Consider the following 12,950-nt stretch of genomic DNA (forward strand, 5'->3'; position numbering starts at 1 on the left):
GTGGCTTCCGTCTAAGTATTATGATCACTCAGGGCTTTGGGTCAGCACCATCCTTCAGCCCTCCTAAGAAGCACAAGAAACTTGGGGCCATCTATATTTGAAACTCTATTGATTTTGGGGCTGCTGAAAGCAATATATTTCTTTTCAATTTCTTTAAAACAGGAAACTGCCCAGGCCTCCTAGAGAAAATAACCTATTCTCAATGCCGAGAGGACACTTGAATTAAAGTGTAAGTTACTTAACTTCCATGATAAATATCCTCATAGCAAATATGGCCTTGAAAAGTTTCCATTTGGAGCCTGGGAGGGAACAAAGTCATTTCTTAAAAGTGTGAACTTCTCTAAGGCAGAGTCATGAAAAAAAGGGGATGAAAGCCAGTCTGTTGAAAGACACAACACATCCTACCAATCCCCTTGATAAAAGGACAACAGGAATGTGGAGTATCCGTGTCCTCCTCTACCACTCCCCTGGTCCATGTTCCTGAATAATCAGGTGTCCCAAGGGTATAACTCCAGGCAACACCTCTTAGGTGGTCAGGTAGTTGTTGGGTACATTACTATAGATGCATTCCACTTCTGGAGTCAATCCGTAACTATGGCTCCTAAATGTTTGCAATTCTAATGGTCTGGCTGATTGCGTGTGGTCCTAACAATACATGAAAGCAAAGCCAAAATATTATCCAAGATCAGAACAAAACAACATACTGTCCTAAAATAAAAGACATATGAGCAAAAAAATGGTGGCTTCATATTTAGATTGCCCAGTAATTTTCTTACAACTTCTCTTCTGTTGATTAAAGAACCACAACCCTTGGTATGTCCACCATACTTAAACTGAAGGAAATTTTGTTCTGGATGATTTCAATGGCTTACGGTGCTGTTTCCCAGGCCTTTCCATTTTCATGTAGGGTGGTAACTAGAAACATCAGGTGGGTCCTACCTAGTACACATTGTTCTTGTAACAGTATTGGGGAGGAGGTTTCAATTCGGGATTTGCTAAGATGTTAAAAATTAAGTATTGAATTCACAGTACAGGATAAACTTAGCTTGGTTAATAGTTAATCATATTATATAAGTAAGCAACTATAACTATTGGATGTGAATAGTCACACAGAGGTTCAAAGGGATTCTGGTTTAACTGCCAATCCTTTCTCACTAGGATGGGCTTTCCTGGTGGCTCAGAGGGTAAAGCATCTGCCTGCAATGCGGGAGACCTGAGTTTGATCCCTGGGTGGGGAAGATCCCCTGGAGAAGGAAATGGCAACCCATTCCAGTATTCTTGCCTGGAGAATCCCATGGACAGAGGAGCCTGGTAGGCTACAGTCCACAGAGTCTCAAAGAGTTGGACACGACTGAGCAACTTCACTACTTCCTTCCTTCCCATTTGCTTCTGCAATACAGTCCTCTCTCACCATGTTACTGGAGCACTGTCCACAAATATATTTCTGTACTGCCCAATGCTGGTCCAAACTGGCCCATGCCGAACTGGTGCTGCCCTTATGTCAGAGGTGATATATTTGAAAAGTAGTCTCAGTTTCCAAATAGTAACTTATCAAAGTTCAATATTGAAAATTCACACCCTCCATCACATGCATTTCTAGGGCCCCATTTCTATCACTATTTGCTAGTGCACAGATCTGTCCAAGTGAAAGACATGAAGGTTATAACTATTCTGCAGTATAAATGAGTCCTATAATACCTTCTGCCAAGTCCCTGGAAGACAGAGCCGCCTACACTGTGTCTGCAGGGGTTCTGTAGACCTATCTATCTTCAGATGGGAAAAGAAAAAGATTTGGCAAATTTGACCTAAAAGCAGGCTCTTGAGAAAAATGTTAAAAAGCATTTGCCTGCCCCTTCTTCAAAGATAGATTATTTTGTAACCCATTACTCTTCTTTTTAAAATATTTGAATCTGATTTATTTTTTAACATATTGATACACTGACATTCATAGATCACATGGTCTCTAGTTGCCATCTGGGGCATGTTTTTCTAGTTAATCTTGAGTGGAGTTCATATTTTACAACTATAAACCATGGTGGGGAGGGGGTTCTCTTCAAAAAATGTTCTAAAACATCACAGAATGTTCAAAACCACTTTCTTTACAAGAAATGACAGTGAAAAAAGGACATCCTAGATTTCTCCAAAGAGCCCACATTAATGTAGAAGGCAATATTGATTTTACTTAAATCTCGAAAAATCAAGCACAAATATCACGGTAGGCAGAATAATGCCTCCACCCCCAAAATGTCCATTTCCTGACCTCTAGAATCTCTGAATATGTTATGTTACATAGCAAGATGGAATTAAGGTTGTTAATCAGCTGACCTGACAACAAGGAGATCGGCTTGAATTATGCAGCTGAGCCCAACATAATCACACAGGTCCTTAAATAGAAAAGTGGAAGGCAGAAAATCCGAAGCAGAGAGATGGCATCATCAGGAAGATTCAGTCAGCCATTTCTAGCTTTGAAGATGGAGGAAGAGGTTACAAGCCAAGGGATGCATGTAGCTTTGAAATCTAGAAAAACTGAGGAAATGGATTCTTCCCTGTTGCCTCCAGCAGGAATTCAGACTTTTTAGTTTAAAGCCAAAAAATTTGTGGTAGTTTGTTATAGCCACAAATTAAAACAAGTGTTGAGATGCTTTGTGGCACTCTGGACTTCCTTGAGGCTGCCAGTCACTTTAAGAAAAGCTGGCATGGAAGACAGTATTTGTCAGTAGTCATGCATCTTCTAAATAATTCCCATGTTTCTCAGCATACTACCATGGCCAGCCAGTCTTCCCCTATCATAAGATATTAAATGATTTGCCCCCAACACAGATTGCTGGGCTCACCCCTGGAGTTTCTGATCTGGGGTGATGACTGAAAATTTGCATTTCTAACAAACTCCAAAGCAAAGCTGATGCTACTGATCAGAGGATCACACTTTGAGACCCACTAGTCTAGTGGACTAGAAAAGCATGTAAACAAACAAAATACAGTGTGATAAGATGATGTAATCGTACAAAAGGTACAGTAATCACAGTGTAGAAATATCAAAATCATGCACTTGGTTGGAGAAAGGTTTTAGAAAGAAGTGATGTTTCTGTTGAAGCTTGAAGAACGTAATTTAAAACAGAAATGACAAGGAAAAGTGGATGGGGAGAAAATAAGTAAAGAAATATCTGGCAGAGAGAAATGTGTATGAGAAGACATGCAGGAGGGAACTTTTCTTTTTTTACAACTGGAGAAACCATGGATAAGTGGTGGGAAATGAGGCCAGAAAGGGAGACAAGTCAGATACAAAGGCCTTTCTGTGCTACACAAAGGAATTTGACTTTATCCCAAATTTTAGAGCTGTATGTTAGTGTCCATAAACAGACTTACATGTTAAAGGGCTTCCTTGGCAGCTGTTCTGGATGAGCAAGGCTGATGGTGAGACCAGAAGCAGGGGAAGCGTTAAGAAGGAACTTCCAGCAGTCCTCAGAGAAGCGATGAATGTGTGCACTATGGTACAGGTGATGGATGTGATGGCATAGCTGCAAGAGAAGCATAAAAGTAGCATCTACAGACCATGGTTACCAATGGAATACGAGCAAGTGAGAGAGGAGCCGTGGAGGACTAGAGGATGATCATTAGCGTTCCGGGCTATATGCTGAGTTGGCTAAGGGAACCATTCACCAAGAGAGGAAACACTCCACAAGGAGTCTGCTGGGTGGAGGTGACCATGCAGGGATGAATGCCTGGGGGGCTGAGGTGCCTGGATTATACCCAAGGGGGGAGTAAGCCAGATAACAGTTGTGAACAGCTATGAGTTGCTAATATTTCAAAGCACAAAGTGAAACTTAATGGGCAAAGTAAATCAAAATGCTTACTTATATGAAATTATAGACTCACAGACTTTTTAAAAGTAGCAAAAGTAGCTTTATTTTCTTCAGCTACTTTTCTTAGAACAGCGTGTGGCACCCTGTCTCTCCTCCTTGGCCTAGTGCATGGTCAGCCCATCTCAGAGTCAACAGTGCTGGGAAAGAAAAAAAGAGAATAGGAATTGACACCAAGTTAAAATCATTTACTTGTGATAAAATACACCTAATCAAAGGTCCGTCTAGTCAAGGCTATGGTTTTTCCAGTGGTCATGTATGGATGTGAGAGACTGTGAAGAAAGCTGAGCGCCGAAGAATTGATGCTTTTGAACTGTGGTGTTGGAGAAGACTCTTGAGAGTCCCTTGGACTGCAAGGAGATCCAACCAGTCCATTCTGAAGATTAGCCCTGGGATTTCTTTGGAGGGAATGATGCTGAAGCTGAAACTCCAGTACTTTGGCCACCTCATGCGAAGAGTTGACTCATTGGAAAAGACTCTGATGCTGGGAGGGATTGAGGGCAGGAGGAGAAGGGGACGACAGAGGATGAGATGGCTGGATGGCATCACTGACTCGATGGACGTGAGTCTGAGTGAACTCCAGGAGTTGGTGATGGACAGGGAGGCCTGGCGTGCTGGAATTCATGGGGTCGCAAAGAGTCGGACACGACTGAGTGACTGAACTGAACTGAAGGATGATTATATTGTCTGAAGTAGGTGCTCTTTCTCAAAGCACCTGTTCTGGAGTAGACTGCTACTCTGCTCCTTCCCCTCTACAGATACATATGGACTGATGTATACATTCTGTCTTTACCCTCAAGAGAGAACCAGATTTGGTGACGTCAGTAAAACATAGGCAGTGTGGAGTAAATGAGAGTTAATGTTTTCAGTTTTAAGCAACCATAGATATATATTACATTAAGAACCTAAGTAATGTATGTATATTAAGCACTAAAACATATCAAATTATGATATGTTAAAATGCAAATAACTCATGTGGTTTTAAAAGATAAAACAAAGTTGATGCTAACAAATTTAATGTGAATGATTAATAGAAGAGAGAAAAAGTGGAAACATTTTTAACAAAATGCCACATAAATACATATGGAATACATACAAAAAATCACCTATAGAACTACAGATAATTCTTATTTTTATTTATCATTTCCTATGTTGTATAACTATTAAATAATGAGTATGTATCGCTTTTTAAATTAAAACATTAAAAAAAAAATAAGGCTAGTTTCCCTAATAAACTATCCTTCCCTCATGGCTCAGATGGTAAAGAATCTGCCTGCAATGTGGGAGACTGGGTTTGATCCCTGGGTTGGGAAGATCCCCTGGAGAAGGAAATGGCAACCCACTCCAGTACTCTTGCCTGGAGAATCCCATGGACAGAGGAGCCTGATGGGCTACAGTCCATACGGTTGCAAAGAGGTGGATACAACTGAGTGACTAATGCTTTCTTTTTCCCTAATAAAAAAAATAAATGTATTTTTAAAATACATTTTTAAGTATATTCGAAACTGAAAACCCAAGATTATGCAGACACCTGTCCCTAAAACAGATGTTTGTTCAAGAGCCTCTCACTGTCTAAAATGCAGCCAAGTGGTATCCAAAGTGATGTCAGTCTTGGTGACAGACATCTGGGCTTATGCAGAGCTGAGGGCTAATAGCTTGCTCTCATGTGACTGCAACTTACGGCAGTGGTCGGGGGGTAGTCTGGACTGAACAGAGAAAAGAAAGTTTTAGGACATCAATTTTAAAAGCCACTTCGGAGACTTCCCCGGAGGTTCAGTGGTAAAGACTTCACCTTCCATTGCAGGAGTTGTGGGTTCGATCCCTGATCAGGGAACTAAGATTCCACATGCCTCATGGCCAAAACGCCAAAACATAAAACAGTAGCAATATTGTAATAAAATTTGATAAAGACTACAAAAACAAATGGTCCACGTGAAAATAAAAATCTAAAAACATAATATAGTAAAATTTAAAAATAGAAATAAAAAGCCAGGCTTCCCTGGTGGCTCTACGGTAAAGAATCCATCTGTCAATACAGGAGACATGAGTTTGATCCCTGATCCGAGAGGATCCCACATGCTGCAGAGCAACTAACCCTGGGAGCCACAAATATTAAGCTCACACTCTAGAGCCCATACTCTGTAACAGGAGAAGCTACCACAATGAGAAGTCTGAGCACCGCAACTGGAGAGCAGCTCCTGCTTGTCGCAACTAAAGAAAAGCCCTCACGTACCAACAAAGACCCAGAACAGCCAAAAAACTTTTTTAAACAGTAAAATTAGAGAAATAAATAAAAAACCACTTCAGATTGTTGAGAATCATGAAAGGATGGGGTTAAAAGGAAGAGTTTTCTCCAAGGAAGCCCATGCTAACTTGAGCCTCCTGAGATGCAAAGATAAAGGATATGGACCCTGGTGACTAGGACTCTCTATATTCCCTGAATACAGAGCTGTTGGCCATAAAGCAGAGCAAAATCATCAAGGTAAGAGCAGCCACCATGGCTCAGCTGTTGACACATAGTTCCCACGACAGAAGATCCCAAGACACCAATTCAGGAGAGAAAATCTGGAATCAAGATTCATGCTGACAAGCACAAGACTTGGCATACAGTCCTTAGTCACACCAGCAGTATATGTAATATCTGCTTAAGCTAAATCCTCCACAATTTGTTCAATGTTATCACACAGCTTATTGAAGGTTAATCATCCTTATAACTTGGATATTAATGAGAAAACTAGGAGATGAATTGTGAAGATGACAAAACCTGAAGAAAGAATTTAGCATATTAAACCCTTCCAAAAGTGAACTCTCCCTATGTCTTAACATCAGATATTTGTAATTCATGTTTTAAAAAATACCTCTGCTATTGTTTAGTCACTAAGTCATGTCTGACTCTTTTGTGACCCCATGGAATGTAGCCGCCAGGCTCCCCTGTCCATGGGATTTCCCAGGCAAGAATACTGGAGTGGGTTGCCATTTCCTCCCCCAGGGGATCTTCCTGACCCAGGGATCGAACCCACATCTCCTGTGTCTACTGCATTGGCAGGCAGACTCTACCACTGAGACACCAGGGAAGCAAAAATACCTTACATGAGAGCAAATTTTACTTGTCAAACTGGATGGTAATTCTCTGACCACAGTGGGAAAGTGAGGGCAAAAATGGCCAGTTAGCTATCACTGTGCAACAAAGTATCCCAAAACTGAGACTTAAAACAATAGCCATTTATATTATTGCTGGCAAAACTGCAGGTAATCTGGATGGTTCCTCTGCTCTTAGATGAGCTCCTGAATGGGTCTGCAGTCAAATGTGGGCTAGGTTGGTAGCTCTGCTAATCTGGGTGACTCACTCATGTTTTGAGCCTGGCTGACTTTAGGGTGGTCTACCATGGCTCTGAATGGGAAAAATCAGCTCTCCTTAACGTGTTCTCTCCTCTTCCAGCAGTAAGCCAAGTTTGTTCTCATGGTGACAGAGCTCTGAGAGACAGTAGAAGGATACAAGGTCTCTAGGATCAGAACTGCCACTTCTACCATATTCTGCTGGCCAGAGTAAACACAAGGCCATCCCATAATCAAGGAGACGAGAAAATTGACTCAATCTCTTGATGAGATGAACTGTGAGGAAACATGGAAAGGATGTATGTATAGAAAGCAGTGTAGAAGTGAAACCAGTTTTGCAATCAATCTACAGCATGCATAAACCAAACATAAAATCCAAGTTGAATATTAGAGAAAAAAGTTAAAACACAGCAAGTGATGGTCAATGAATTAAGCAATCCATCTCTTTCCATGCTGACATGCTGGAAAAAAAAATAAGTTTCACTCACCAGAGTTTGAAAAAGGGTTCTTTATCTCCACTTTTCCTAGCCAAATAGGAAGTCCATTTATATCACATTTTTACTGGGTCTGACCTTGAAAGATGCTTAAAACATAATTGAGTTCTTCCTCTTGGAAATGAAATATATCCATTGACTATGTTTTAAAGAAAAAATGTATTATTTTATTCAACATAATGCTGTTGGAATTATGAGATGTGCCAAAACCTGGCACTTTTCAGAATGACTCAGAAAAAAACTATGCCAGGAAAATTCCAATTCCTAAGGCATCTTTTCCTAAATTGTCTAATTAATTACCTACTTCTTCACCTTCCTTGGTTTTGCAGACACAATACAACATGCTGCCTTTTCCAAACTGTGGTTCCTGAGCCATTTGAAAATCAAGAATATCTGGATCCAGAGTAATAATAAAATATTTAACAAACACTAATGGCCCGGGCACTGACCAATCAGAACATAGTTTGGTGCAGGCTTTTGCTCTGCTCTAAGTGCCACCCCCTCCTCTCCGCTTGCAAGGAGGGATGAAAGATGCCTCCTACATCACCTCCCAGGAGAGAGACACTTTAATGACACCCTTGGGATAGCAACATATGTGTTCTCTGAAGCATTAAGGACACTCTAGACTGTTGTCTGGAAAATCTAAGCTGCAGGAGACAGGCTGACTAACTTCTCTGACAGCTGAGGAAGAGGGAGCTGGCAAGACTGGGACGAGCCAGCACTGCCCACGTTTCCTAGGAAAGAGAAAGCACCTCTCATGGGCCAGACATTGCCCCTGCCTAGGGGGAGCTAGTGCTGAGGTGCACTTCTGTCCTGTCCTGGGGGACTACCTGGAGGGATGAACACAGGAGAGAAGCTGTAGCAATTCTCAGGGGCTGAAGAAATAAGAATTAACTGGAAAAGAGATGCACTCACCTTCATCAAGGGAACTACAGGGAGAGATCCGGAGCAACGTGAGCCATTCTTATCAACTACGAAAGTGCCTGTGAAAGAAAGAATCAATTCTTAAAACCTGTAGTCACGCCCATAAAGCACTAACTCAGGTTCATCTAGTACCAATCAAGTAAGAGTTTTTTCTACTTCCCTCACCTCTCCTTCGGAGAAGGCAATGGCACCCCACTCCAGTACTCTTGCCTGGAAAATCCCATGGATGGAGGAGCCTTGTAGGCTGCAGTCCATGGGGTCGCTAAGAGTCGGACACGACTGAGCGGCTTCGCTTTCACTTTTCACTTTCATGCATTGGAGAAGGAAATGGCAACCCACTCCAGTATTCTTGCCTGGAGAATCCCAGGGATGGGGGAGCCCGTTCGCACAGAGTCGGACACGACTGAAGCGACTTAGCAGCAGCAGCAGCACCTCTCCTTTGCCAATCCCTTTGCACTTCAACCAGGGAGGACTAAGACCTCTACTTAGTGAAATAGGGGAGAAGAAGTGAAAGCAGACGTGGATAAGGCAAGAAGTTGACCACAACTTTCTCCCCCAACTGTTAGTTTCCCACCAGCCACAGTGGGGAAAGACCCGGCTCTCAAATCAGTTCCAAAGTCTGATCATCACATTAGACTGGACATTTTAATTATTGACCATAGGGCTTTCTATCAACTAAGAGTACAGAGAAAAGTCATGAGATGGCCCCAATTTTCACCTGGGACAAAATAAAATGTAAAAAACCAGGAAACAAAGATCAAATTGTTTTACAATTATATATCACTCTTTGTCTGTCTCTGATGGACCAGGACAAAGACCCACCTCTCTGGAAGATGATATTCTCATGGAGGAAACAAAAATAAGAAAATAGTTAATTAGATAATAATTAGTGATAGTGCCATGAAGAAAAACAAAGTGGGGTGAGGAGGTATGGAGAGACAGCTGGGGGAGGAGGGGTGCTGTTTTCCGTGGAGTAGCAACAAAGGAATTTCAACAGGAACATGAGTGAGAAAGTCAGCCATCTGAAGATGGTCTTGGCAGAAGAAAACCGTGAGTGCAAACTGCAGAGGCAGAATCAGCTTGGGGGTCTGAAGATCAACGAAAAGCCTGTGTGGCTACAATAGAGGGAATGAAGCAAGAAGGGTAGGCCATGAGTTTGGGGGATCCACTAGGAGTCCAGTCGTATGCTGTCATGAGAAAGGAATTGGCCTGGAGTGCAGTGCAAAGGCCTCTGAGGGCTGAGCTTGTCCTCCAATGGTTGCCCTGGCGGCCGAGAGAACAGACTAGTGACCAGTGACTACATCTGTCGGGCAGCAGCTTCCAAATCACCTAGGATACTTACTGAAAGAACATATTACTAAGCCCCATCCATGCCGGGAACTACTGAACCAGAATCCTGTGGGAGTAAGGTAAAGGCCGCTATTTTTAGCTGATCCTCCAGGAGATTCTCTCCAGCTGTCAGAATCAGGAATTACTACCCTACATTAGGGGGTGGCCATTTTATGAGAACTCACAGAATTTTTGCTCGGCATTCAACTTAGGTTCTCTGAAATGTCCATGTTTTTATCTTGTCTCTTTGCTTTAAATACGTTTCATCCATCATTAACCATTGTTCAGGATTTTCCAGTTCAATTTTGGAGGGGTCCAACTTTAACTAGGGCTTTATTTTACTATTTATTCGACCTTAAGTTTCCCTTTTACTAATATTTATTTTTCTTTTTTATAGATACAATTGTTTAGTATTTATGCATCCATTTTATTGTTTTTAAGAATTAAACTGCCATTTCAGCATCTTCAGAGTAATAGAATGCATTGTACATACATATAATTTAGACATATGCCTATTCCAGCTTCAAAGTCTGATATCAGTCTTCTCTGATATAAAGTGGGATTCACATTATTTTTTTCCATAGAGAAAGACACATTAATTTTAGCTTTCTACCCACTTCAAACAACTGGGTGAGTTCACACCTGATGCCATTTGAAATTTTTGTCTCCTGTAACACATTCACCTGATCTGCTTTGCTGTATAACATATACTTCTAACCCTAACAAAAAACAATTTTTAAGTCTACATCTTTTAACATGTGGGAATTTTATCATGAAACTGATTTTTTCTTTTTTTGTCCAATACATTAAGTGGTTTCATACCATATTCAACCATTGTGAATTTCAATAAAAGCAGGAGAGCTCCTCATAGATAGTTGAGAAGACTTTAGTGAATTTGACTGTTTTCTTATTACAGGAAACAAAGAATGGTATTTTATCTTAAGAGAAATATTTTAACACTTTCTAAACTTGGGCAAAAAAGGGAATCAAGTTTGTACCAGTCCAAGTACCTACAATACTATGACAGAAGCATTTACCATCACTATTTCACACTACCTCAGTCTCCTAATAGCAAAGTTTTCTCACTAGAAATATTGTATTAACACTGGACTCTTAAATTGCCAGGTATGAAAAATCACTTACTTTAAAAAGAAAATGATAGTTATTTCAGGCTAGTCAAGGTTAAAATGGCCATTTATATTATTTCTAATTTCAGCTTTAAGCTCAGAGATGTGTTGGCATCTGATCAGCCAAAATGAGAATTTGTTTTGCCTGTATCCAACAGAATAAAAAGATAAATTAGCAATAAGTCCATCCTTTGCCAAAAAGAAATATGTTTCAAATTTATATAAACTATATAATAAATCTGGAGAAGGAAATGGCTACCCACTGCAGTATTCTTGCCTGGGAAATCCCATGGACAGAGGAGCCTGGCGGGCTACAGTCCACAGGATCACAAACAGTGAGACACGACTGAGCAACTAACACACACACACCATTAATGGGGGGAAAACTTCATGAGAGTTTATTCAAATGACACATAATAATACCCCAAGAACATCAATTTATATATATGAACTCTGTACAAAGTGTAAGTGGTCACCTTAACAGAAACATAACAAGTCTCTATAATGCAAAAATTAATTCTAAAGGCACCTTTATAAAGTGATGAAATTAATGTAACTTAGTCATATTCATTCATATAATTTACCTTTCTCCTCTCTAATACAAACTCATCTGGCAGTTTTCAGTTAACTTCATGCTAAAATGTTCCAAATTTAGAATCTTTACTAATGAAAGAAATAAACAAGAAATAAGTTGTTTTTTTTTTTTTAATTTCAGAGGAAAAGCACATTACACAATTATAAAACCCAGGCAAATGAGAGTTGGTGAGTATATGAATGCTTATCATTAATATATCATTCAAATTCCTCCATGGCACTTAGAATGCAGTTTAAAACCCAATAAACAAGAGACCGTAAGAACAGGAGCAAACTACCATGAAACAAGGAATTATAACAAAGTCTCTTCAACCCTAAATATTTAGTTTAAGACAATGAGCAGAGTAGCACACACTTCATCTAAATGACACCATTTAAACTGTGTTATAATATAATATTACTTAAGACAAACCAGTGTGGAGCATTATGACTCCAACCATTCTCAAAAAAAGGATTAACAAGTAACAGCATCCCCAGCAGCTTGGAGCCTACAGAATCAATTACTTCAGTCATATCTTTGCAAATGATTCAGTAATGCCTTTCAACATTATAAACAGAAATCTATCATAGTACTAGAATTTTGATGTATTTGGTGCTTCTAGGGCTGCCTAAGAATAAGAAGGCATCCAAGCGAAATTCATTATATACTTATTATTCCACAACATTTCAGTACCTAAAATGTGAAATCACTCTCTACCATTTACCTGTCTGCCTTACGCTATATTCTAGGTTTTTCCTTCCAAGATTTTTATTGCACTTTGGGAAATTAGAGGTAAAACATAGTTTTAAAAAACAGGATGTCAAATCATTATACTGTACACCTTAAATGTATACAGTGCTGTACATCAATTATATCTTAATAAAACTAGAAGGAAAAAAACTGTAATTGTGCTTAAATTCACAGAAAAATAGCATTTTTACAACCATATTGAAATTTAATCCTTTTTACACAGGTTAACAAAATATGTCACAGAGAAAACCTAAACAAACACAAAACTTCTGAAAGCGGAACAATGCAAGTTTATTTGGGGACCTCAAATGATAGAAGGTTACCTCCAGGTCAATTCACCACGCTAAAGGAAAAGAGTTGTAAAAATACAGCTATGCTACACTGAGCCATTTATCCACACTATAGTATAAAACTGGAAATAAATCCTAAAGCCAAGGTTTAAGATCACTTTAAGAGACAAGATCCTAAGTGTTTTATTGCTGTCTCTGTAAGAGGTGCTTTTCCTTCCCCAAACAAAGGTTAATTGAAAAGTTGATTCGATTTAAGGTTTTGTTTT

General features: G+C 40.0%; 1 long non-coding RNA gene across 8 annotated transcripts in view; it reads right to left on the reverse strand.

Annotated features, from left to right (window-relative positions):
* LOC129638967 (uncharacterized) overlaps positions 1 to 10,104 on the reverse strand; it is a 198,689-nt gene extending 188,585 nt beyond the window's left edge. For 2 of the 8 annotated variants that reach the window (XR_008708119.1, XR_008708116.1), the window contains exons 1-4: positions 9,957 to 10,102; positions 8,606 to 8,673; positions 3,855 to 4,000; positions 3,367 to 3,518 (exon numbers count right to left, since the gene is read on the reverse strand). This is a non-coding gene — a long non-coding RNA (uncharacterized LOC129638967). Of the gene's footprint in view, positions 1 to 3,366; positions 3,519 to 3,854; positions 4,001 to 8,605; positions 8,674 to 9,956 lie in introns of all 8 variants that reach the window. The other 6 variants (XR_008708118.1, XR_008708120.1, XR_008708123.1 and 3 more) reach the window with 5 other exon arrangements.
* Positions 10,105 to 12,950: the final 2,846 nt, after the last annotated feature.

The sequence above is a fragment of the Bubalus kerabau genome, chromosome X (genome assembly GCF_029407905.1).
Source record: "Bubalus kerabau isolate K-KA32 ecotype Philippines breed swamp buffalo chromosome X, PCC_UOA_SB_1v2, whole genome shotgun sequence".
Lineage (NCBI taxonomy): Eukaryota > Metazoa > Chordata > Mammalia > Artiodactyla > Bovidae > Bubalus > Bubalus kerabau.